Source organism: Hypanus sabinus, chromosome 3, assembly GCF_030144855.1.
Source record: "Hypanus sabinus isolate sHypSab1 chromosome 3, sHypSab1.hap1, whole genome shotgun sequence".
In the NCBI taxonomy this organism is placed as follows: Eukaryota; Metazoa; Chordata; class Chondrichthyes; order Myliobatiformes; family Dasyatidae; genus Hypanus; species Hypanus sabinus.
The window spans coordinates 26329603-26356240 of NC_082708.1; positions in this window are offsets into that span (position 1 = coordinate 26329603).

Consider the following 26638-nt stretch of genomic DNA (forward strand, 5'->3'; position numbering starts at 1 on the left):
CGACTTCATTTTTTTTCAATTAACCAGGAATAGTGAGTCTTTCCCTTGTAAGATTTGTTCTTTATTGGAACTCTGTATATTCTGAAAATCCCCTAGAATGTCTGGCTCCATTTTCATGCCTTTGTAGTTGCACTTATTTAGAGTTATTTATTTATTGAGATATAACATGGAATAGGCCCTTCTGGTCCTTCGAGCCATGTCACCTATTTAATCCTAGCCTAATCACGGGACAATTTACAATGAGCAATTAACCTACCAACTGGTACATCTTTGGACTGTGGGAAGAGACCTATACAATCACGGAGGGAATGTACAAACTCCTTACAGGCAGCGGCAGGAATTGAACCTGGGTCACCTGTACTGTAAAGCATCATGCTAACCACTGTGCTTTCGTGCCGACTTTGATAAAAATACTAGCCTTGAATTCATTCTTTTTGCCCTCATACTGAATGCAAAATGCAGTCATAATTTGATTGGTGCTATCAGGTTGTGCCTAAAAGGTTAAGTCATTAATTAATCCTATTGACTCCAGAACATTCTTTTCTGAGAAACCATCTGATGACACACTAACTTTATATTCTGATTTACTTTTAAATTCTCAATCTTTTTATGTTTCAGTCAACTTATCGTTATCCATATTTAAACCTTTTTTCTCTGGCCTTGCCTCTGGATTTTGATTTATCATGTCTTTGCAACTTTGTTAGATATTCAGTTTTAAGTGCACTCTACTTCTCTACATACCTAACTAGCTCCAGCAAAAATCCTCTCTAGTTCCCTACATATCTAGCTAACTCCAGCGTCATTCTAATGTAAACCACCCCAAAGGTAGAGCTTCCGATCCTCAACACTAGTGCCAGTGACTCACAAACAAGAAAACACCTCTCTCACCTAAACACCTTCTTCCATTCCCCACTCTGGCTCCCCTCTTAACCTCTTCTCTTCTCCTCTCCTGCTTATCACCTCCCTCTGTTGTCCTTCCTGCTTCCCTTTTCCCATGGTCCATTCTCCTCTCCTATCGAATTCCTTCTTCTCCACCTATTACATCCTAGCTTCTCAATTCATCCCCTCGACCATCAACTTGGCTTGACCTATCACCTTCTAGCTTGTACTCTTTCCCCTCCCCCATGTCCTTATTCTGGCCTTTTCCCTCTTCCTTTCCAGCCCTGCTGAAGAGTTTCAGCCTGAAACATTGACTTTTCATGATGCTGCCTGACTTGCTGAGTTCCTCCAGCATTTTGTATGTGCTGCTCTGGATTTCCAGCATCTGCCGAAAATCTTGTGTTAAATATTTGCAATGGTGATTGGGTCTGTTTGAGGTGGGTGTGAAGACAATAGTAACTGCCCTGGCTAGTGCCACTATTTGGAATGAACAGTGATCAGTTTGGGTTTCGCTCGTAAAGCAGACACTGGTATTCTTCGTAACAAGTAGACGACCTCATACGGTAATTAATCCTGAAGTCCATCCAATAGACAATGGCATCAACTTCCTTGTCATCGCCACTGGGAAGAGGACTATGATGAATAAATGTAGCGCCATGATCAGGCCTTCTATCCATTGTCACAGAGCAGAAGTACGAAGGCAGTGGAAGTAATTGAAGATAATTCATCTACTGAAAAAGATCAGAACATATGAGCAATTAAACTAATACTCCTGCCCCTACAAATCTCCTTTTTGTACTATACTCAATCGCAGTTTAGATTTACGCAGTGGTCGACTCTGGAGGTCAATCTATAATACAACCATTTCTGCTATTTACCAAATCAGCTACCATATCTGTTGCTATGGTAACTCATTATAATGGTGTTGCTTGAAATTGCTTGCTGCTGGCCTGCAGAAATGCTGGGCAGCTAAAGGAGAGACTGTGAAACAAGAAGCGTCCTTCAATCCACAAGTCACGTTCAAATTTCAGGATAGATTTTCCATGCATTTTGTCTCATCCGTGGATCTAAATTAACCAGGTCAAATTAGGAACAGAAACAGAAAATGTTGAAAACACTCAGCAGGTCAGGCAGCATCTTCAGAGAGAGAAATAGGGACAACATTTCAAGTCAAGAACCCTTTGTCAGAATTAGGAAAATGAGAAGGGAAGTGGATTTTTAACTGCAGACAAGGGGTGGATTGAAGAATTGAGAGGGAATGCCTGGGACATAAACCGAGATTGTCCAGGCAACAATGACCTTTGATGAAATAGAGAGACCAAAAAAAAAAGCAAAAGAGCATGTTGAAACTGTCAGATGGAAAATTCAGCAGTTACTAAAGCTCCAAAGCAAAAGAAAATACTTCAAATACCCAAAACATCTAGCAGTACCAGTGGATAGAGAGCAAAAAGTGAGTTAATCTACAATTTCATGACGTTACTGGGACACAATCTAGAAAGGAGGATTATCTGAAAATGTGGAAGTCAATGCTGATTACCAAGGTCTGCAATGTGTTGATTACTGTAGAACTGAAAGACAAGTTTAGCCATTCAGATCATTGTTAAGGGTCCACCTTCTTGCTATAAACATTGAGTCGCATATAGGCATCATCTTGCAGGTTGCAAATTTCCTTCTGTAGAGGACAGTAGAGACTGAGGATATCTTCAAATTATTGGTCTAAGCACCTTGATTACCAATAACATAACCACATCCTGGATGTTATTTCATCATGTTCTTGACAGCAGAGGACTTAGTCAATTTTGTATTCAAAGGCAATCGACCCATCCTAGATGCTGATGGGTGAGTTGTACAAGGAGGCTCAGGTGAAGGGTGTTGAAAAAAACACAGAGAGAAGAGCAGGGGTGGTTAAGCTCCACTTCTGAGCCGGAAACTTTACCCCCAGTAGTCTAAAATTCTACCCAGCTCTGCTGAGAATATACTTAATGACCCAGCCTCCATGTATAGACAATGTTAATGATTAACCCCTAAGAGAAGTGTTTTCAGTGGTATAGGGGGCAGCATGGTAGTGTAGCAGCTAGCACATCCCTTTCCAGTGATCAGTGATTGGGGATTGATCCCTGCTGCTCTCTGGAAGGAGTTTATATGTTCTCCCTGTTCCCTCCCACATTCCAAAGACGCACTGTTAGGGTTAGTGAGTTGTGGCATTCAATGTTGGCACCGGAAGCGTGACAACTTTTGTGGGCTGCCCAGCATGATCCTCACTGATTTGATTTGATTTGACACAAAATGATGCATTTCACTGTTGTTTCAGTGTACATGTGACAAATAAAGCTAACCAATCTTTATCTCTTACCTTTAAATAAAACCATCTATTTTCAGACCATGTATTTAGACATTCTCCACTAGGGAGGATATTCTCACAGTACCTACCTTGTCAAGGTTCTCCTTGGAATCTCTTACATTTCAACAAGATCACCTCTTGTTCTGCTATCAGCCAGAGAGCATAGACCCATTCTACCTAATATTTGCATATTAGACAACTTCTTTATCCCAGACAGCTGCCTGGTAAACCTTTGCTGCACTGACTCCCAAGCAAAGATGTGTTTTCTTTAAAAAAAAGAGGATAGATCTGTGCACAACTTTATGCGTGATGTTCCCAGAGCACTGTGTTGGTTCGTGGCCAAGTGGTTAAGGCGTTCGTCTAGTTATCTGAAAGCCTTGGCTGAGGCTTGCATGTGTGTCCTTGAACAAGGCACTTAACCACACATCGTTCTGTGATGATACCAGTGCCAAGCTGTATGGGTCCTAATGCCCTTTCCTTGGACAACATCGGTGGTGTGGAGAGGAGAGACTTGCAGCTTGGGCAACTGCCGGTCTTCCATAAAAAAACCTTGGCCAGGCTTGCACCCTGGAAACTTTCCAAAGACCATATCCATGGTCTATCGAGACTAACAGAGGCCTACACTACAGTAGTAGTGCAAGGTCACTCAAGTCGAACATGATGTTCTCCTAAGGAGTTTTCTATTGGTGGTTCCTCATGTGGCTGTGGAGGCCGATTTGGGATCCACATATTCTGTGCCAGGGAACTTAATCCAGGATGTTAGGGTAATGGAGAACGTGTGTATTGTGTGACTTTCTTTAACATGGGGAGACTGATGCACGGGCAGCCACCAATTGGTCCTTGGCAGAACAGGGTCAGGGTCCAGTGACATGGAATGCAAGATGTCTGGGGTCCCTTCACAGCCATTGCAATGTGCCATCATCTTCCACCAGCTCCACTGCTGTGGTCTTTGTCTGGGATATCCTCCTTGACCTTACCGCCATGGATGACCCTACTAGGAGCTAAGAGCCAGGTGGCTAAACTCCAGATGGCATCACTCTTAGAATATTAGGAACTCACAGAGGCCCCTCCACCATGATCCTTGTGAGAAGGACGGAGCACTGCACAACTCAATAAAACTTCCTTGCTCTTGTTGTCCAACCCTTGGCTGGAACAGCTTGTTCCATGACATATCAGAGTGCATTGTACATTTTGACAATGTGAACATTAAATACAGGCATCTCCATCTTGAATTTCTGACAAAACAATATGCAGATATTTAAGTTTTTTTAGTTTTATTAATTTTCCCTTAGTTGTTAAAAGTACAACCTTTCCCCCACAAAATGCCCTTGGATTCCTTTATGTTCCAAAGACATAGGGGTAAGAATTACTAAGTTATGAACATGGGATGTTGGTGTCAGAATCGTGGTGCCACTTGTGGGCTGCCCCCAAGCACATCCTTGGACTAAGTTGTTTGGTGAAGCAAAACAAAATATTTCACTCTACATTTTGATGTACATGTGACAAATAAAGCAAATCTTTAAAAAAAACCTTCATGTCTGGGGTCACCAGAGCACTGTCCAACTTAGTAAAACTTTCTTTCTCTTGCAGTCCATCTGTTTGCCGTAAAGATTGACAGCAAGCAGACTGTCAGCTTGTTCCATGACACAAGCAGTGTGCACTGAACATTCTGTCAATGTGAACGTGAAGCATAAGCACCTCCGCGTCTAATTTCAACAAAACAATACGCAATGCTTTATGGTACCAGTGGACCAGGTTCAATTCTAGCATAATCTGCAAGGAGTTTGTACATTCTCCCTGTGACTGCATGGATTTCTTCTGGATGCTCCAGTTTCCTCCCACATTCCAAAGACTGATGGTTAGGTTTAGTGTTGGGAAGTCGTGGGCACGCTATGCTGCTGCGAGAAGTATAGCTACACTTGCAGACTGCCCGAAGCATAATCCTTGGACTGCGTTAATCTTTGATGCAATGTATTTCACTGCATTTGACAAGTAAAAATCTTTTCTTAATCTCTTATCCTTATTACCGACACAAACTCTTACCATTCCGTATCACCACACTCATAACCTTTTGATATCATACAGAACTTTAAAGTTGTCTGCTGACTTCAACTACTTATACAATCACAGTGTTTAGCGCACCGAAAGACTTTCTTCTACTGGCTTACACTTAAGTCAACAGTCTTTGAAATATACTCACTTCAAACAGCCTAGTCAGTCCTTTCTCTTTAGTGATGCCAACCTACTGTCTCTGTAGTTCAGTCCCCTTCATGGCAAGATAGATTTGCTGCCTCACGGGTTCGGCTCCCAAGCTCAGCACTGACCTCTGGAAGTGGTTTGTGTGGAGTTTACATTTTCTCCTTGGTCAACGTCCATAGATCCCTCAAAGTTGCCACTCAAGTTGATAGGGTTATTTAAAAAGGTGCATGGTGTGTTAGCCTTCATTAGTAGGGGATTGAGTTCAAGAGCTGTGCAGTAATGTTGCAACTTCATAAAACCCTGGTTAGACTACACTTGGAGTGATGTGTTCAGTTCTGGTTGCCTCATTATGGGAAGGATGTGGAAGCTTTAGAGAGGGTGCAGATGAGATTCACCAGGATGCTGGCTGGATTGGAGCTTGTCTTTGAGAATATATTGAATGAGTTAGGGCTTTTCTCTCTGGAGCGAAGGAGGAAGTGAGGTGACTTGATAGAGGTGTACAAGATGATAAGAGGCATAGATCAAGTGGAGAGCAAGAAACCTTTTCCCTGGGTGGAAATGGTTAATATGAGGGGGCATAATTTTAAGGTGATTGGAGGAAAGTACATGGAGGATGTCACAGGCATGTTTTAGTTTACAAATGTTTGGAATGCATTGCCAGGGTGATGGTAGATGCAGATATATTAGAAGTATTTAAGAGACTCTTAGAGAGGCTCATGGATGTTAGATAAATGGAGAGCTATGAGGGAGGGAATTGATCTTAGAGAAGGTTAAAAGGTCAGCACCACATCATGGCTGAAGGAGTTGTATTGTGATGTAATGTTCTATGTTCTGTGAGAGTCAGTGGGTTGAAGGCCCTGTTTTGGTGCTGTATGGTTCAATACTCTGACAGGCAGCTGGAGGAACATAAGAAAGGAAAATGCTAAACAGGGTTTCTTCCCTCAGATAAATAATGCTCTACCACATTTCAATGATGAATACAGAGATTTAAAACTAACAGTCAGCTTCAAGAACCTGCAATTTGAGCTGTCAAATGTTCTTCATCATTATAATTATCAAAAAATTGAAAAACAATGCATGGGGTAATTTTAAAGCTGTTGGAGAAGGAGATGGATGTGGTTTGGATGTCAGTCTTGCACCACACCTAGTTCTACGTGCCTTGAAAATTGAATAGACTGTAATTTTTCTGAAGCAAAAGAGAAACATTTGCAAAATGTAAATAAATACCACATGGCTCCTTATGTTCATGGTATCTTCAGATCTATTCATCCATTTGTAACGTAATGAACAAAACACCAATGTCACTCGTGTGACCTATTTGAACAACACACCTTCAAGCATTTGTAGCGCTGTTGTGCAGCACCCAGCATCTCGTGTATCTCGTGGTTACAAACCTTAGATTTCAGCCTTTACATATGGATTACAAAGCCTACCTCCCACCCAAATCAGTCCTTTTCCATCAAGTTTCTTAAATTCAGATTACCCCCAGCATTCCACCTACATCCCAGCACCCACTCCAATCTCAGCAATAGAATCAAATCTCAAATTTCTTCGCAGAGATTGACCCTACAAAAAAATCTTTAACAAGTGCAAATTATTCATTCATCTTACATCATTTCAGGATGATTGTGTAAGAATGTAGTTTTAAATTGATTCGTCAATAGGCAGCCAGAACAGCAAAAAACAGTTTGCTGACAAGCTCTTTAGTTCAAAGTGGTGAGCCCAAAAACATAATAAAAAATTATGTAATGTAAAATATCTGATGAAAAAAACATACATTGACTTCCTGTGGCTCTATTCAATGGGAAGTTTTGTGTGGTAAAGAGGGTGGAGAAATACACCAATCATAACAAAAATTAACTTGCTTTATTCTGTATATTTAACACATACCTTAGTTGAGTGCTATCACACAGTATTTGACACCATGCATTTAAGGAAATAATGGGAAAAAAAGACCAAAAGAACGAATCATTAAATTATATCTTGACGGGGCATCTTGCAGGAAGAAAGGGAGTTAGGGAGTTGAAGAATTCTAATTAAAAACATCTCAGTGTATAAAGCCTAAAACAACTAAAGGCGTGTACACATCAAGCAGAATTATTTTCTCTTTATTCATTTTATCACTGGAGTAGTCAATATTTATCATCCATCCTTAACCGTTCCAGTCACACAGTGTTGATTTCGCTGGGACGTGTTGAGGGAACTCAATAGGATGTTCCACAGGATGCATCACTGAAAATTGAATAGACTGTAATTTTTCTGAAGCAAAAGAGAAACATTTGCAAAATGTAAATAAATACCGCATGGCTCCTTATGTTCATGGTATGGAGGGGCTACTGCACAGGACCGAAAGAAGCCGCAAAAGGTTGTAAATCTAGTCAACTCCATCTTGGGTACCAGCCTACAAAGTACCCAGGACATCCTCAGGGAGCTGTGTCTCAGAAAGGCAATGCCCATTATTAAAGACCTCCAGTGCCCAGGGAATGCCCTTTTCTCACTGTTACCATCAGGTAGGAGGTACAGAAGCCTGAAGGCACACACTCAGCGATTCAGGAACAGCTTCTTCCCCTCTGTCATCTGATTTCTAAATGGACATTGAATCTTTGGGCACTACCTCACTTTTTCTTAATATACAGTATTTCTGTTTTTGCACGTTTTTAAAATCTATTCAATATACATAATTGATTTATTTGTTTATTTATTATTATTTTTATTTAATTTATTTTTTCTCTCTCTGCTAGATTATATATTGCATTCAACGGCTGCTGCTAAGTTAGCAAATTTCACTTCACATGCTGGTGATAATAAACCTGATTCTGAAGAGTTCAGTTATGAAGAGAGATTGACATTGCCATGTTGTTTTTTTATGAGTGAAGCTAGTTCAGGAGGGGAAACTGTTCAAGGTATACAATATTATGAGGGTATAATAATACTTTCCAGTCCTGTTGAAGGACTGAAGCATTAATTGTTCAATCCCCCTACATAGATGCTGCCTGACCTGCTGAGTTCCTCCAATATTTTGTGCTTGCTCCTCTGGATTTCCAGCTTCTGCAGAATCTCTTGTGTTTAAAATAAGCGAGCAAAGATTTGGCGTAATGGGTATGAAGTTTAGAGGGGACCTGAGAAAGAACTTTTTCACCCAGAGAGTGGATGGAAGTTGGAATTCACTACCTGAGAGGATGGTGGATGCAGAGAACCTCACCACATTTAAGAATATATCTAGAAAGAGTACTTGAATAGCCAATGCATGGAAGGCTATGGACCACTCACTGGTATTTGCTCAGGATGGATATAACGGGTCTTCTTTCTGTGCCTTATGACTCTAAGTTGGTGATTGGTCATCCTCCTGAACTCTTGTTTGAAATAAGGAATCTCTGAGAGTCAGACATTGCCAGCCATAGGGCAGAAATTCCTCCTCAGCCCTGTCTTAAATAGGCTGCAGAAGGGGAGCAGTTCTCTGACTGTGTTCTCTAGTCTATGTGCAATGTATCAATGAGAATAATAAGGAGGTACTAGTAAGGCCAGATGAGTCAATGAGGGGTGGGCAGCAGAGTTGAGAAATATTGCAGTATCGTTAAAAAAAAAACAGGATGTGCATCTCTATTGTTTCAAAATTCAAAGTAAATATATTAGCAAAGTACGTATACTGCATGTCACCATAAATACCCCCGAGTTTAACTATGGAGACGGATAGGACTGGACCCAGGGTTGAGATTTTTGATTGGAGAAAGGCTAACTTTGAGGAGATGTGAAAGGATTTAGAAGGAGTCTATTGGGACAATTTGTCTTATGGGAAGGATGTAATAGAGAAACTGAGTCATTTAAAGGTGAAATTTTGAGGGTACAGAATCTTTTTGTTCCTGTTAGGTTGAAAGGAAAGGTTAAAAGTTTGAGAGATCCATGGTTTTCAAGGGATATTGGAAACATGGTTCAGAAAAAGAGAGAGATCTACAATAAATATAGGCAGCATGGAGTAAATGAGGTGCTCGAATGTAAAAAGAATCTTAAGAAAGAAATTAGAAAAGCTAAAAGAAGATATGAGGTTGCTTTGGCAAGTAAGGTGAAAATAAATCCAAAGGGTTTCTAAAGTTATATTAATAGCAAAAGGATAGTGAGGGATAAAATTGGTCCCTTAGAGAATCAGAGTGGACAGCTATGTGTGGAGCCGAAAGAGATGGGGGAGATTTTGAACAATTTCTTTTCTTCGGTATTCACTAAGGAGAAGGATATTGAATTGTGTAAGGTAAGGGAAACAAGTAGGGAGGTTATGGAAACTATGATGATTAAAGAGGAGGAAGTACTGGCGCTTTTAAAGAATATAAAAGTGGATAAATCTCCGGATCCTGACAAGATACTCCCTAGGACCTTGAGGGAAATTAGTGTAGAAATAGCAGGGGCTCTGACAGAAATATTTCAAATGTCATTAGAAACGGGGATGGTGCCGGAGAATTGACGTATTGCTCATGTTGCTCCATTGTTTAAAAAGGGTTCTAAGAGTAAACCTAGCAATTATAGGCCTGTAAGTTTGGTGTCAGTGGTGAGTAAATTAATGGAAAGTATTCTTAGAGATGGTATATATAATTATCTGGATAGACAGGGTCTGATTAGGAACAGTCAACATGGATTTGTGCATGGAAGATCATGTTTGACAAATCTTATTGAATTTTATGAAGGGTTTACTAGGAAAGTTGATGAGGGTAAAGCAGTGGATGTTGTCTGTAAGGCCGTTGACAAGGTTCCACATGGAAGTTTAGTTAGGAAGGTTCGATTGTAAGGTATTAATATTGAAGTAGTAAAATGGTTGGGGGATATCAGAGAGTAGTGGTGAATAACTGTTTGTCAGGTTGGAGGCTGGTGACTAGTGGTGTGCCTTAGGGATCTGTATTGGGTCCAATGTTGTTTGTCATATATATTAATGATCTGGATGATGGGGTGGTAAATTAGATTAGTAAGTATGCAGATGATACTAAGATAGGTGATGTTGTGGATAATGAAGTAAGTTTTCAAAGCCTTAAGAAAGATTTAGGCCAGTTAGAAGAGTGGGCTGAAAGATGGCAGATGGAGTTTAATGCTGATAAGTGTGAGGTGCTACATTTTGGTAGGAATAGTCCAAATAGGACATACATGGTAAATGGTAGGACATTGAGGAATGCAGTAGAACAGAGTGATCTACGAATAATGGTGCATAGTTCCCTGAAGGCGGAATCTCATGTGGATAGGGTGGTGAAGAAAGCTTTTGGTATGCTGGCCTTTATAAATCAGAGCATTGAGTATAGGGGTTGGGATGTAATGTTAAAATTGTACAAGGCATTGGTGAGGCCAGATTTGGAGTATTGTGTACAGTTCTGGTCACTGAATTATAGGAAAGATGTCAACAAACTAGAGAAAGTCCAGAGAAGATTTACTAGAATGATACCTGGATTTCAGCACCTAAGTCACAGAGAAAGGTTGAACAAGTTAAGTCTTTATTCTTTGGAAAGTAGAAGGTTGAGGGGGGACTTGATAGAGGTATTTAAAATTATGAGGGCGTTATATAGAGTTGACGTGGATAGGCTTTTTTCCATTGAGAGTAGGGGAGATTCAAACAAGAGGACATGAGTTGAGAGTTAAGGGGCAAAAGTTTAGGGGTAACACAAGGGGGAACTTCTTTACTCAGAGAGTGGTAGCTGTGTGGAATGAGCTTCCAGTAAAAGTGGTAGAGGCAGGTTCGATATTGTCATTTAAAGTAAGATTGGATAGGTATATGGACAGGAAAGGAATGGAGGGTTATGGGCTGAGTTCAGGTCAGTGGGACTAGGTGAGAGAAGCATTTGGCATGGACTAGAAGGGCCGAGATGGCCTGTTTCTGTGCCATAATTGTTATATGGTTATATTATATTTATTGTCTTGGAAATGAAATCAAAGCAATTCTATAGAAACATAGAAATACAGGAACTCCGACCCACAAAGTTGTCCCTACCTTAGAAATAACTAGGCTTACCTATAGCCCTCTATTTTACTAAGCTTCATGTACCTACCTAAAAGTCTCTTAAAAGACCCTATTGTATCTGCCTCCACTACTGTTGCCGGCAACCCATTTCACGCACTCACCACTCTCTGAGTAAAAAACTTGCCCCTGACATCTCCTCTTACCTACTCCCCAGTACCTTAAACCTGTGTCCTCTTGTGGCAACCATTTCAGCCCTGGGAAAAAGCCTCTGACTATCCACACGATCAATGCCTCTCATCATCTTATACACCTATATCAGGTCACCTCTCATCCTCCGTCACTCCAAGGAGAAAAGGCTGAGTTCACTCAACCTGTTTTCATAAGGCATTCTCCCCAATTCAGGCAACATCTAAAAGTATAGACTTTTACTTCAGCAATAAGATTTGAAAGAAACATGACTCAGTCTGTAGACATGATGGAGTTGTGTAGGATTTGATCTATGGTACATTGTTCTTCTGCCTTTGATCATTGTGAACCTACACTTATGGACTACATAAAACCTCTACACCACTCTCCAGTTAATCCCTCCTTCCTGATTTCATTAGAGTAATGGCAAAACCATTTCTTCCAGGATGCCAAATTTGTTAGTAAGTGGAATTTTACAGGCCATTGAGAAATAGAGTTAGAACTAACCTATCAAGTGAGACCATTAAATCTCCAAAGGTAGCCCCATATACACACTGTGTCACCTGGTTTATAGTTCAAGTTACAAGGTAAATTTATTATCACAGTACATGTACTGTACATCAACATGAGATTTGGTTTCTTGCGGGGCACACACAGTAAGTCCTAGAAACACAATAGAGTCAGTGGAAGACCACCCCCAACAGGACAGACAAACAAACAATATGTAAAAGACAACAAACTGTGCAAGTGCAAAAGAAAAATAATAATAAACAAATAGTACCGATAATATGAAATGAAGAGTCTCATGTTCCAACTGTATGTAAGTGACAAGTTACAATGCAAACTATTGTAAATGTTGAAAATTTGATTGAAAACCAGGAAATGGTGGAATTGTTCATCAGGTCACATTGCACCTGTTGAGAAAGAAACAAGGCAAATTTTTACACTAACAACCTTTCAAGGTCAAGTTTATTGTCATTTTATGTGCCCATGTATCATCATCCTCATCCTCATCATCATCATCATCATCATCATCATCACCAGTAGGCATGCCCAGTTTGAGCTTTGACTGCCATGGCCCACACACTCCTGTTTCGGATCAAGTGGATCAATTCATTGGTATTCATTTCCAGTTCTCTGGCTGCTGTCTCCAACATCATTTGTCTTTGCCTTCCTCTTGCTTTCTTCCCTTCAACCTTTCCCATAATTACCATGCATTCCAACTCCACTTCCCTAATAACATGTCCAATGAAGTTACGTTGCCTTTTCATGACCTCATACGTTATTTCTCTTTTTGTGCTTGTTCTGTGCATGACATCCTCGTTAGATATTGTATACAGTTAAACAAAACAACATTCCTCTGGCGTCAGGGTTAAAACACAGTAGAGATATCACATACAACACATAAAACAATATTAGCAGTTAATATAAAAAATTCTGTAGATGTACAAGTTGCTATAAAGTGCATATTTGACATATAGTTAAATATTCAATAGTATAATGCCACTGGCTCTATCACTAATAATGTGTACTGGGTTGTAGCAGGGTGTTCAGAAATCTCACAGCCTGGGGGAGAAAGCTGTTACCCAGCCTGATAGCACTGTTTCTAAGTGGCAATTTACAATGCAGAATACTGTAAGTGTTGAAAATTTGAAAGAAAACCAGGAAATGGTGGAATTGTTCAGCAGGCCAAGCACCATCTGTGGAGAAAGTAACGACGCAGATTTTCACACCAACCACTGCCTCATTGGAATATATCCTAGACAGCCTTAATAATTTTTAAGAGATTATATTTAACTGAAATATCATGTTAACCAATTATGTATTTCAGCAAGCATCTTTCCCTCAGATGTCCAGTGGTAGGACCGGGTAGGATCCAGAGACACATCACTTGGAGGGATTTCTATAACAGGACTCTGTTACAGATCTAGTATTAATAAGGAAACTTCCATCATTATTATTTTTTGGAATTTGCAATCTCCAAATAAGTTCAGTCTGCCAAGAGAAAAGATAAGTTAAGTGGCTTAAAGAGGCCAAATGTGCAATGCCTTTCAGAGTTTCTACTGAAATTATAAGGAGGAAATCATATTCTGTTTTGAAAAGTATTTTTAATAAGTAATATTTTAGAGAATTGGACAGCACAGGGGGAGACATTTTAGCCCACTGTGTGTCCACCAGCTCTTCCAATCGCTTTAATATTTCTACTTTGCAGTCAAACTTACAGGAACTATTTGACTATTTATTCTATCTATTAACTCTAAAATTAGCCATTTAAGCCCAATTCCAATTTCCTTGTTGTACAACATTTTTATTACTCAAGAGTGCATCCAATTCCTTGTTAAGGATCAATAGCAATTTCAGTAAAGTATTTTATATTGTAAAAATCTTCACATGGAAAAAATGTTTCCTCGTCTTTCCTTTCAGCATCTAGTGTAATTCTAAATATAGAGTTTCTGTTTCACTAACTGACAGCAGTTCCGTTGCATTATTTCTTCTCTCAAGGTCTGATATAATTAAATCTTCCCATAACCTCTCCATTCCGATCTAACTTAAGCTGAAGAGATAAAAGGTTTCTTTCTCCCCCTTCCATCAAGGCACAGAATGAAATGAAAGCAGACAGTTTAAATCTAGTTAGACACCACACGTTCTCACTAATAATACATAATAACTTAATGGTGAACTTGGAAATTTTGGTAAGAACAAGACAGATTGGGAAAAACGATGGCTTTCTCTGATGAAGAGGAGAGATGAATAATGGGAGCTTCTCTGAGCATCAGTCCGTTCATTAAACTGGGAGCTCTAGGTGTTAACAGTATTCTGTCTATTAGCACAGCTTACTGTCACCCTGGTAAATACTAGAATGACACTTTACATAAAACGAAGAGGAGAAAATGGAACATAATGGAATTGCAACAGCACTTTGCAGTCCCACAATAGACCAGGAAATCTGACATTTTGCTGCCCTCTTGTGCACCATTTGTCTTTAATGAGCAGGTGCATCAGAATGCATTGAAAAACAAAATCATTTTTCTATTAGAAGCCAGCCCTTGCCGACCCTTTCTGGTGCCACTGCCCTTTAAAAGCAAAATAACGAAAACTAATGTGCTATCATTTTAGACATTGTCAGTGGCACCTTGTGTAGGAATCCATTGCTAAGTATATTATTTAGCCTACACGCAATAAATGCAGAGGTTAGTTCATATTCATCATGAATGATTTATTTAGAGATGCAGCACAGTAACAGGCCCTTCTGCCCCAGTGATCCCATGCCATCTAACTACACCCATGTGACCAATTAACCTACTAACCTGGACATTCTAGGAATGTGGGAGGAAACTGGAGCGCACGGACGAAACCTATGTAGTAAAGGGGAGAACATACAGACAGTGGCAGGAACTGAACCCTGCCTTTGATGCTGTAACAGCATTGTTTACTGCTACGCTACTGTGCTGCCTCAGAAGCTGATGTTTTCTGCCTATCCTTTCAGGGTATAGCATCCTTTCTTTGTTGCTGTTTTGTGCGATTTTGAAGCCTGAAGCTAATGATTGACCCTGAGCTAGACTGAACTCATTTGCGCTGAATTCACTGCATGGTAGCATAGCAGTTAGCACAACGCTTTATAGTACAGGTGACCTGGAGTTCAATTCCCGCCGCTGCCTGTAAGGAGTTTGTATGCTCTCCCTATGACCATGTGGGCTTCCTTCAGGTGCTCTGGTTTCCTCCTGCAGTCCAAAGATGTACTGGCTGGTTGCTAGGTTAATTGGTCATTGTAAATTACCCCATGATTAGGCTGGGGTTAAATTTGGGATTGCAGAGCAGTGTGCCTCATAGGGCTGGAAAGGCCTATTCCACGGTATATTTCAATAAATAAATACTGAATGTGCCTGGACTAGTTGGATGGTTTGTGCTTTGGTGTTTTATATTTTGTGTTTTTTGCTCATATTTTTTGCCATTTGCGTGATTTGATCTTTTTGTGCATGTTGGGGGTTTGATTTTTTTTCTTTGAATGTGTTCCACGGTTTTTCTTTGTTTTGTGGCTGTCTGCAGAAAGAAGAATACCAGGGTTGTATACCACATACACACTTAAATAATAAAACATACTTTGAATCTTGAATCTTTGAGGTAAATCTAAACCCGCTGTGAGCAGGGTTCGAACCTACACGAAGGAACCCCATTGGATCTCGAAACCAATGCCTTTACCATTTTTGAAGTGCGAGAGCTGTGAACGGGGAGTTTGAAAATCTGCTCATCTAGCCTACATGTGGATACATCCCTACAATAATATGATTGACTCTTAACTGCCCTCTGAGAAGAGGTAGAAAGCCATTCAGCTCAAGGACAATTAAGATGGTCATTAAATGAGATATAGTCAAGCAATGTTCACAACCTGCGAACTGATAAAAATAAAAGACCCCAGATTTTGATTAAAACAGAAAAATCTAATACGAAAAAATTATTTGAAAACTGAAAATATAATACAAAATATTTTCAGGAGAGTGAAAGAACAGAGAATGCTTTCATTAACTGGATAATAAAACAAAATTGCAAGGTCATAATAGCTTCGATTCATGCTGTAGGAGTATGAAATGTGATTAATTTGATTCTTAATGTGCAGTAAGAGATTTCAAAATGAAGCTCCCCATGCTTGTACGTGTAATATGTCACAGTGAGATACTGAATAACAACAATTGTAGTAAATTCAATTATATTAATGGCAGGTGTGGAAATAAAAAGTTGAGTTCAATTTTCAGCCAGCTCCTGGACCTGTTAAATGTATAGATTTGTCTTTTAACCATTCTCTTCCATCACTTTTATTTAACAACAAATTGTGTCTCTATAGCCCTCTGCAGATGGTTTTGGTAAAGACTGGAGGACTTTCAGAAGGGAAGAAGACAAAAGAGAGGAAATTATAGGCCAGTTAGCCTAACCTCAGTGGTTGGGAAAGTCTTGGTGTCTATTATTAAGGATGAGGTTTGCAGGTACTTGGAGACTATTGAATAAATAAGTCAAAGTCAGCATGGATTCTGTAAAGGGAAATCTTGCCTGTCAAATCTGTTAGAATTCTTTGAGGAATTACCAAGCAGGGTGGATAAAAGAGAGGCAGTGAATGCCATTAACTTGGATTTTCAGAAGGCATTTGATAAGGTGCCACACACGAGGCTGCTTAACAAGATGAAATAATATGGTGTTACAGGAAAGATACTGGCATGGATCGAGGAAGGGCTGGCAGGCAGGAGGCAGCGAGTGGAAATAAAGAGAGCCTTTTCTGGTTGGCTGCCAGTGACAGGTAGTGTTCCGCACGGGTCAGTATTGAGACTGCTACATTTCACTTTGTTTGTCAATGATTTAGATAATGGAATTGATGGCTTTGTGGCAAAGTTTGTGGATGATATGAAGATAGGTGGAGGGGCAGGTAGTGCTGAGGAAGCAATGAGATTGCAGCAGGACACACAAAATGCTGGAGGAACACAGCAGGCCAGGCAGCACCTAAGGGTCTCGGCCTGAAACGTCGACAGTGCTTTTCCCTATAGATGCTGCCTGGCCTTCTGTGTTCCACCAGCATTTTGTGTGTGTTGCTTGAATTTCCAGCATCTGCAGATTTTCTTGTGATTGCAGCAGGACTTTGACAAATTGGAAGAATAGGGAAAAAAAAGTGGCAGATGGAATGCAGTGTTGGAACATGTATGATAATACACTTTGGTAAAAGGAACAACAATGCAAATATTATCTAAATGGGGAGAAGGTTTAAACATCAGAGGTGCAGAGGGACTTGGGAATCCTTGTGCAAGACCCCCAGAAGGTTAATTTACAGGTTGTGGCTGTGGAAAAGGAAACAAATGCAATTTTGGCACTTATTTCAAGGGGAATAGAATATATAAGCAAGGAGATAATGCTGAGCCTTTATAAGAAATTAGTCAGGCCACACTTGGAGAATTGTCAACAGTTTTGAGCCCCATATCTCAGAAGGGATGTGTTGTCATTGGAGAGAGTCCAGAGGAGGTTCATGAGGATAATTCCAGGAGTGAAGGGGTTAACATATGTGGAGCGTTTGGCAGCTTTGGGACTGTGCTCACTGGAATTTAGAAGAATGCGGGTGTTGGGGGGGGGGGGGGAGTATCTTATTGAAACCTACCAAACGTTGAAGGGACTAGATAGGGTGGATGTGGAGAAGATGTTTCCTATGGTGGGGGTATCCAAAACTAGAGGGCACAACCTCAAAATTGAGGGTTGACCTTTTAGAAACGAGGTGAGGAGGAATTTTTTAGCAGAGAGTAATAAATCTGTGGAATGCTCTGCCACAAACTGCAGCGGGTATACTTAAGGCAGAAGTTGACCACTTCCTGATTGGCCAGGATGTCAGAGGATATGGCGAGAAGGCGGGTATATGGGGTTGAGTGGGATCCAGGATCAGGCACGATGGAATGGCAGAGCAGACTCAATGCAATTCTGCCACTCTGTCTTTTGGTCTTAAAACAAAGAAGGATACTTGCAAATTGAGAAGAAACAAAAAAATTCAACATTTCTAGATCTTCAAGTTGAGGGGATTTATTATGGATAACTAGATTACTAATTTCATCATATTAAGAACTGCTTAGCAATTAATGTAGAACTTTATGGCAGGAGCTGTAAGATCAGGATTCAATCCCCATGACCGATTGGGTCCTGATGAAGGGTCTTGGCCCGATCGTTGATTGTTTATTTCCCTCCATGGATGCAGCCTGACCTGCTGAGTTTCTCCAGCAACTTGTGTGTGTTACCCTGGATTTCCAGGATGCAGAATCACTTGTCTTTGTGCATTCCTCCAGGAGCTCCGGTTTCCTACCACATTCCAAATAAAGAAATGATGTACAGTCGAAGCTAGGCAGGAGTTCCCAACCTGGGGTCCATGGACCCCTTGCTTAATGGTATTGGTCCATGGCATAAAAAAGGTTGAGAAACCCTGGTTGTGAGTATGCTACATTGGCATTGGAAACATGACAACACTTTGGGGATGTACCAGCACATCTTGGACTGTGTTGGTCATTAATGCATTTTTACTATGTCTCAAAGTACATGTGACAAATAAATATATTAATTAATTGGTTGCAATATAGAAAACAATAATCGCTTAGGGATGCTTCTGAAATTAGTAATGTAATCAATTGATAGCCACTGTTATGGGTGGTAGCTGTGGGATAAATATTGGCCAAGAAATTAAGTGTGTTCCCTGTTCTTTTGAACTAGTATCATAGGATCTTCTGTTCCTTTCTGAGAGAACTGAAAAGGTTCGATTTATTGTCTCTTCAGAAGGTGACAGCTCCAACAGTCCAGCATGCACTCACTTCTGCATTGAAATATCAGCCAGGGTTTGGTGAGAATCTTTGGGTTGTAGCCTATAAATGTTAGAGTGTCTCAGCTAACAAGGCTCATTAATAGAAGAATTCAACAGACAGTACACCAAGTCTATGAAATGAAATGTCTATAAAGATATATCAGCACAGCACAGGCATTAGACAAAATTAAGGATTTCTTCTTCCTTTGATTGCCAAGGCAGAAGCAATGCCATTTAATTCATATCATATGTCAAATTTTGTTAGCTGCTTAATGAAATGTAGGTCATCTGCGTCCCTCATGACATCCAGATTTGGGGCAGCATTCTGCAGTGTGGTTTATTGGCTGCCTATGTGGTTTGGTGAGCTTTTGATGACTCAGTCACAATAAAAAGACACAACTGCAGGTGGAAACTCGGAGGGTTATCTGGACAGTGTTGCTGCAGATGAGACCTTGCACCAAAGGTTCAAGGTGGCGAGGTGGTTTGATGAAAGATGAAGAAAATACTACCATAGAATGTTTGATTAATTGCTAATTGGTGTAATAATGCCACATCTATCAGTGAAAAACTTTGCTTTGCATGCCATCCATACAAATCACTTCAAAACATGACTGCATTGAGGCAGTAGAAAGGGAAAAGTAATAACAGAACGCAGAATGAAGTGTTGTACGTACAGAGAAGCCGTAGCACTGGTAGACAACAAGGAGCAAGAGCCATAACGAGGGAGATGTTGATGTCAAGGGTTAATCTTTAATGGACAAGAGGTCCGTGTAGTTTTTAAAGCAGCGAGATAGAAATTGTCCTTGAGCCCCATGGTACGTATCTTCCAGCTTCTCTATTTTCTGACTGGTGGAAGGGAAGAGCATGAGGGAATGTCTGTGGTGAGAAGGGTCTTTGACCTTGTTGCTCATTTACCCAAGGCAACAGGAAGTGTGGACCAAAGAGGGGAGGCTGGTTTTTGTGATGGCCTGAGCTGTGTACACAACTCTCTGCAATTTTTTGCAGTCTTTGACAGAACATTTACCAGACTAAGCTATGATGCAACTAGACAGCTATTGAAAAAGTTACAACCAAGAGAAAATCTGCAGGTGCTGGAAATCCGAGCAACACACACAAAATGCTGGAGGAACTCAGTAGGCCAGGCAGCATCTATAGAAAAAAAGAGTCAACGTTTCGGGCCGAAACCCTTCAGCAGGACTGGAGTAAAAAAAACTGACGAGTAGATTTGAAAGGTGGAGGGTGGGGGGAGGGGAGCGAGAACTGTCAGGTGATAGGTGAAACTTGGAGGGGAAGTGATGAAGCAAAGAGCAGGGAAGTTGATTGATAAAAGAGACAGGAAGAAAAAAGGGGGGGGGAGCACCAGCAGGAGGCAATGGGCGGGCGAGGAGTTAACAAGAGAGAGCTCCTTTCCCCCCTCTGATTCCAGCTCTCGTACATGCCAGGTTTTCACCATTCCTTCTTACCTTCCCCTCTCTGAGGCAGAACATTTGGTCCTCAGTCAGGGCCTCACTTTTGTTCCTCTGTGCCCACAACTCAGTGAGTTCCACCCCCACCACAATGCCGAGCTCTTCTTCCGCTGTCTCCATCTCCAAGCCTGTTTCTTTGGCAAGGACTCCCCACCCCGCACCGATCTCCTGTCTTCAACCCTCCTTCTCTTCCTGGACACCCCACCCTGGTCTTCTGCCTGCTCTGGACCTTTTCATTGCCAACTGCTGACAGGACATTAACCATCTAGACTTTAACACTCCCCTCTCCAATTCCAAGCTCACTCCTTCCAAACACTCGGCTCTCCACTCTCTCTGCACCAACCCTAACCTCACATCAAACCCACAGATAAGGGAGTGCTGCAGTCATCTGGTAAACTGACTTCTACCTTGCTGAGGCCCAGCGCCAACTCTCAGACACCTCTTACTTACCCCTCGAACAGGACCCCACTAAGAAACACCAGGCCATTGTCTCCCACACCATCACCGACCTTATTGACTCTGGGGTTCTCCCATCCACCGCCACCAGCCTCATAGTTCCCACAGCCCACACCTCCTGTTTTATACCTCCTACCCAAAATCCTCAAACCTGCCTGTCCAGGTAGACCAATTGTTTCAGCTTGTTCCTACCCCCCCGAACTCATATCTGCATACCTCGACTCTGTTTTATACCCCCTGGAACAGTCCCACTCCATCTTCATCTGTGACTCTTCTCACACTCCGGATCTTTTCAAGGATTTCAGGTTCCCTGGCCCCCATCATCTTATTTTCACTATGGATGTCCAGTCCCTGTACACCTCCACCCCCCATCAGGGTGGCCTCAAAGCTCTCCTTTTCTTTCTGGACACCAGATCCAACCAGTTCCCTTCTACCACCACTCTCTATGTGGCATAACTTGTCCTCACTCTAAATAATTTCTCCTTTGCGTCCTCCCACTTCCTTCAAACAAGAAGTGTAGCCATGGGCACTCGCATGGGTCACAGCTATGCCTGCCTGTTTGTCGGCTGCATGGAGCAGTCTACGTTCCAAGCCGACACTGGTGACCATCCTGCATTTTTCCTACACAACATCAACGACTGCATTGGTACTGCTCCTGCACTCATGCTAAACTCATCAGTTTCATCCACTTTGCCTCTAATTTCCAACCTGCCCTCAAATTCACCTGGTCCGTTTCCGACACTTCCCTTCCCTTTCTCAATCTCACTGTCTCTATCTCCAGAGACAGCTTATCCACTGATGTCCATTATAAAGCAAAGGACTCTCACAGCCACCTGGACTATACCTCATCCCACCCTGCTACTTGTAAATACGCCATCTCCTTCTCTCCATTCCTCTTTCTTTGCTGCATCTGCTCTCAAGATGAGGCTTTTCATTCTAGAATGGAGATGTCCTCCTTTTTCAAAGAAAGGGGCTTCCCTTCCTCCACCATCAACGCTACCCTCAACTGCATCTCTTTTGTTTCATGCATGTCTGCTCTTACCCCATCCTCCGCCACGCCACTCGTCCTCACCTACCACCCCACCAGCCTCCGCGTCCAGCACATAGTTCTTTGAAACTTTCACCACCTCCAGCCGGATCCCACCATCAAACACATCTTTCCCTCCCACTCATTTTCTGCTTTCTGCAGGGATCGCTCTCTATGCGACTTCCTTGTCCATTCATCCCTCCTCACTGATCTCCCTCCTGGCACTTGTCCTTGCAAGTGGAACAAGTGCCACACCTGCCACTATACCTCCTCCCTCACTACCACTCAGGGCCTCAAACAGTCCTTCCTGGTGAGGCGACACTTCCCCTGGGAGTCTGTTGGGTTCAACACAGTGTTTGGTGTTCCCAGTGTGGCCTCTTGTATATCAGTGAGACCTGACGTAGATTGGGAGACCGTTTCACTGAGCATCTACGCTCCATCTGCCAGGACAAGCAAGATCCCTCATTTTCTTCATTTTTCCATTCTGATATGTCCATCCACGTCCTCCTCCACTGTAGTGATAAGGCCACACTAAGGTTAGAGGACCTGCATCTTATATTCCATTTGGGTAGCCTCCAACCTGATGGCATGAACGTCAATTTCTCAAATTTCCAGTAATGCCCCCCCTTCACCATTTCACCATCCCCTTGTCTCTCTCTCTCTCTCTCTCTCTCATTTTGCCCATTGTCTCCATCTTTGCCTGTCCATTGCTTCCCTCTGGTGCTCTTTACTGCCCCCCCCCCCTTTCTCTTTCTTCCATGACCTTCTGTCTCTTTCACCAATCAACTTCCTATCTCTTTGCTTCATCCATCCCCCTCCAAGTTTCACCTATAACCTGGCGTTTCTCTCTCCCCTCCCACCTCCACCTTTCAAATCCACTCCTCAGCGATTTTTCCCCAATCCTGCCAAAGGGTTTCGGCCTGAAACGTTGACTGTACTTTTTTCCATAGATGCTGCCTGGTTGAATTTCCTTGTCCTTCTGAGGAGGTAGAAGTGCTGAAGAGCTTCTTTTGCTATAACATCTACATGATTGGACTAGGAGAAGCTGCTGGTGATATTTGCTCCGAGGAACTTGAAGCCCTGAACCATCCTATCCTTAGCACTGCTGAAACATGCAGTGATGTGCGCTCTGTCTCACTTTCTGAAATGAATGTCCAGCTCTTTTGTCTTGCTGGCATTGATGGAAAGGTTGTTGTTGTTATTGTGACCAAAAGGAAAAACAGATATATTAGGGGATTAAGGTCCAATATAGAGCATGGTCACCATTATAGACCATAGGACCATAAGGTATAGGAGCAGAAGTAGGCCATTTGGCCCACTGAGTCTGCTCCGCCATTCAATCATGGGCTGATCCAATTCTTCCAGTCATCCTCACTCCCCTGCCTTCTCCCCATACCCTTTGACGCCCCGGCTAATCAAGAACCTATCTATCTCTGCCTTAAAGACACCCAATCATTTGGCCTCTATAGCCGCTCGTGGCAACAAATTCCACAGATTTACCACTCTCTGACTAAAGTAATTGCTCTGCATCTCTGTTCTAAACGGATGTCCTTCAATCCTGAAGTCATGCCCTCTTATCCTGGACTACCCTACCATGGGAAATAACTTTGCCGTATCTAATCTGTTCAGGCCTTTTAACATTTGGAATGTTTCTATGAGATCCCCCCTCATTCTCCTGAACTCTAGGGAATACAGCCCAAGAGCTGCCAGATGTTCCTCATAAGGTAACTCTTTCATTCCTGGAATCATTGTCGTGAATCTTCTCTGAACTCTCTCCATGTCAGCATATCTTTTCTATAATAAGGAGCCCAAAACCACACACAATACTCCAAGTGTGGTCTCGCGAGTGCCTTATAGAGCCTCAACAACACATCCCTACTCTTATATTCTATACCTCTAGAAATGAATGCCAACATTGCATTTGCCTTCTTCACAACCAACCCAACCTTTAGGGTATCTTGCACAAGGATTTCCAAGTCCCTTTGCATTTCTGCATTTTGAAATCTCTCCCCATCTAAATAATAGTCTGCCCATGCATTTCTTCCACCAAAGTGCATTATCATGCACTTTCCAACATAGTATTTCATTTGCCACTTCTTTGCCCATTCCCCTAAACTATCTAAGTCTCTCTGCAGGCTCTCTGTTTACTCAACACTACCCACTCCTTCACCTATCTTTGTATCATCAGCAAACTTAGCCACAAATCCATTAATAACATTCTCCAAATCATTGACATACATCATAAAAAGCAGCAGTCCCAACACCGACCCCTGTGGAACTCCACTGGTAATCGGCAGCCAGCCAGAATAGGATCCCTTTATTCCCAATGTCTGTTTTCTGCCAACCAGCCAATGCTCCACCTATGCTTCCCTGTAATTCTATGGGCTCTTACCTTGCTAAGCAGCTTCATGTGCGGCACCTTGTCAAAGGCCTTCTGAAAATCCAAGTACACCACGTCTACTGCATCTCCTTTGTCTAGCCTGCTAATAATTTCCTCAAAGTGCAGTAGGTTTGTCAGGCAGGGTTTTCCTTTCAGGAAACCACGCTGGCTTTGCCCCGTCTTGTGATGTGCCTCCAGGTACTCTGTAATCTCATCCCTAACAATCGATTCCAACATCTTCTCAACCACCGATGTCAGGCTAACAGGTCTATAGTTTCCTTTCTGTTGCCTCCCACCTATCTTAAATAGTGGAGTAACACTTGCAATTTTCCAGTTTTGCAATTATCTCTCTCCTGATCATGAAGTCCCAACTCCATATTTGTATAAATCTTCTCAATCCATTTCATGATGACCACCTCCTGTTAGACTGTTTGAGGTAACTTATTTTTTATTCTTTCTACTTCTTTTCTAATATTTGTATACCTGTGCACTTGTAATGCTACTGTGACACTGTAATTTCCTTTGGGATCAATAAAGTATCTATCTATCTATAAATTTAACCTTAGACTCGGGTGATATAAGGGATAGCATTTACTCTTCTACAAGTGAAGGCATTTTCAACTGGTACTTCACTGACTGGGAACACCTTCTGACACGGACTTTAGGTTTTAACCAGTGAGAGGTTTGTACGTGACGGATTGGTGCAGTTTGGCTCTGTGTGTCCCCTTTTTGCATTACGTTGTCACCTTTAATTTTGCAATTTATGTGCAAGTTGAACATAGAACAATACAGCACAGTACAGGCCCTTTGGCCCACAATGTTGTGCTGACCCTTAAACCCTGCCTACCATATAACCCCCCCACCTTAAATTCCTCCATATACCTGTCTAATAGTCTCTTAAATTTCACTAGTGTATCTGCCTCCACCAGGCAGTACATTCCACACACCAACCACTCCAAGTAAAAAAACCTTCCTCTAATATCCCCCTTGAACTTCCCACCCCTTACCTTAAAGCCATGTTCTCTTGTATTGAGCAGTGGAGCCCTGGGGAAGAGGCGCTGCCTGTCCACTATCTATTCCTCTGAATATCTTATATACCTCCATCATGTCTCCTCTCATCCTCCTTCTCTCTAAAGAGTAAAGCCCTAGCTCCCTTAATTTCTGATCATAATGCATACACTCTAAACCACGCAGCATCCTGGTAAATCTCCTCTGTACCCTTTCCAATGCTTCCACATCCTTCCTATAGTGAGGCGACCCGAACTGGACACAGTACTCCAAGTGTGGCCGAACCAGAGGTTTATAGAACTGCATCATTACCCCGCAACTCTTAAACTCGATCCCTCGACTTATGAAAGCTAACACTCCATAAGCTTTATTAACTACCCTATCTACCTGTGAAGCAACTTTTAGTGTTCTGTGGACATGTACCCCCAGATCTCTCTGCTCCTCCACCCTACCAAGTATCCTGCCATTTACTTTGTACTCTGTCCTTCCAAAGTGTACCACCTTACACTTCTCTGGGTTGAACTCCATCTGCCACTTCTCAGTCCACTTCTGCATTCTATCAATGTCTCTCTGCAATCTTCGACAATCCTCAACACTATCCACAACACCACCAACCTTTGTGTCGTCTGCAAACTTGCCAACCCACCCTTCTACCCCCACATCCAGGTCATTACTAAAAATCACGAAAAGTAGAGGTCCCAGAACAGATCCTTGTGGGACCCCACTAGTCACAACCCTCCAATCCAAATGTACTCCCTCCACCACGACCCTCTGCTTTCTGTAGGCAAGCCAATTCTGAATCCACCTGGCCAAACTTCCCTGGATCTCATGCCTTCTGACTTTCTGAATTAAGCCTACCTTGTAGTACCTTGTCAAATGCCTTACTGAAACCCATGTAGATCACATCCATGGCACTACGCTCATCTATATGCCTGATCAACTCCTCAAAGAACTCTATCAGGCTTGTTAGACATGATCTGCCCTTCACAAAGCCACGCTGACTGTCTCTGATCAGACCATGATTCTCTAAATACCCAAAGATTCTATCTCTAAGAATCTTTTCCAACAGCTTTCCCACCACAGATGTAAGGCTCACTGGTCTATAACTACCCTGACTATCCCTACTACCTTTTTTGAACAAGGGAACAACATTCACCTCCCTTCAATCCTCTGGTACCATTTCCATTGACAACGAGAACATAAAGATCCTAACCAGAGGCTCAGCAACCTCTTCCCTCACCTCGTGGAGCAGCCTGGTGAATATTCCGTCAAGCCTCGGGGACTTATCCATCCTAATGTATTTTAACAACTCCAATGCCTCTTCTCCCTTAATATCAACATGCTCCAGAACATCAACCTCACTCATATTGTCCTCACCATCATCAAGTTCCCTCTCAGTGGTGAATAACGAAGAGAAGTATTCATTGAGGACCTCGCTCACTTCCACAACCTCCA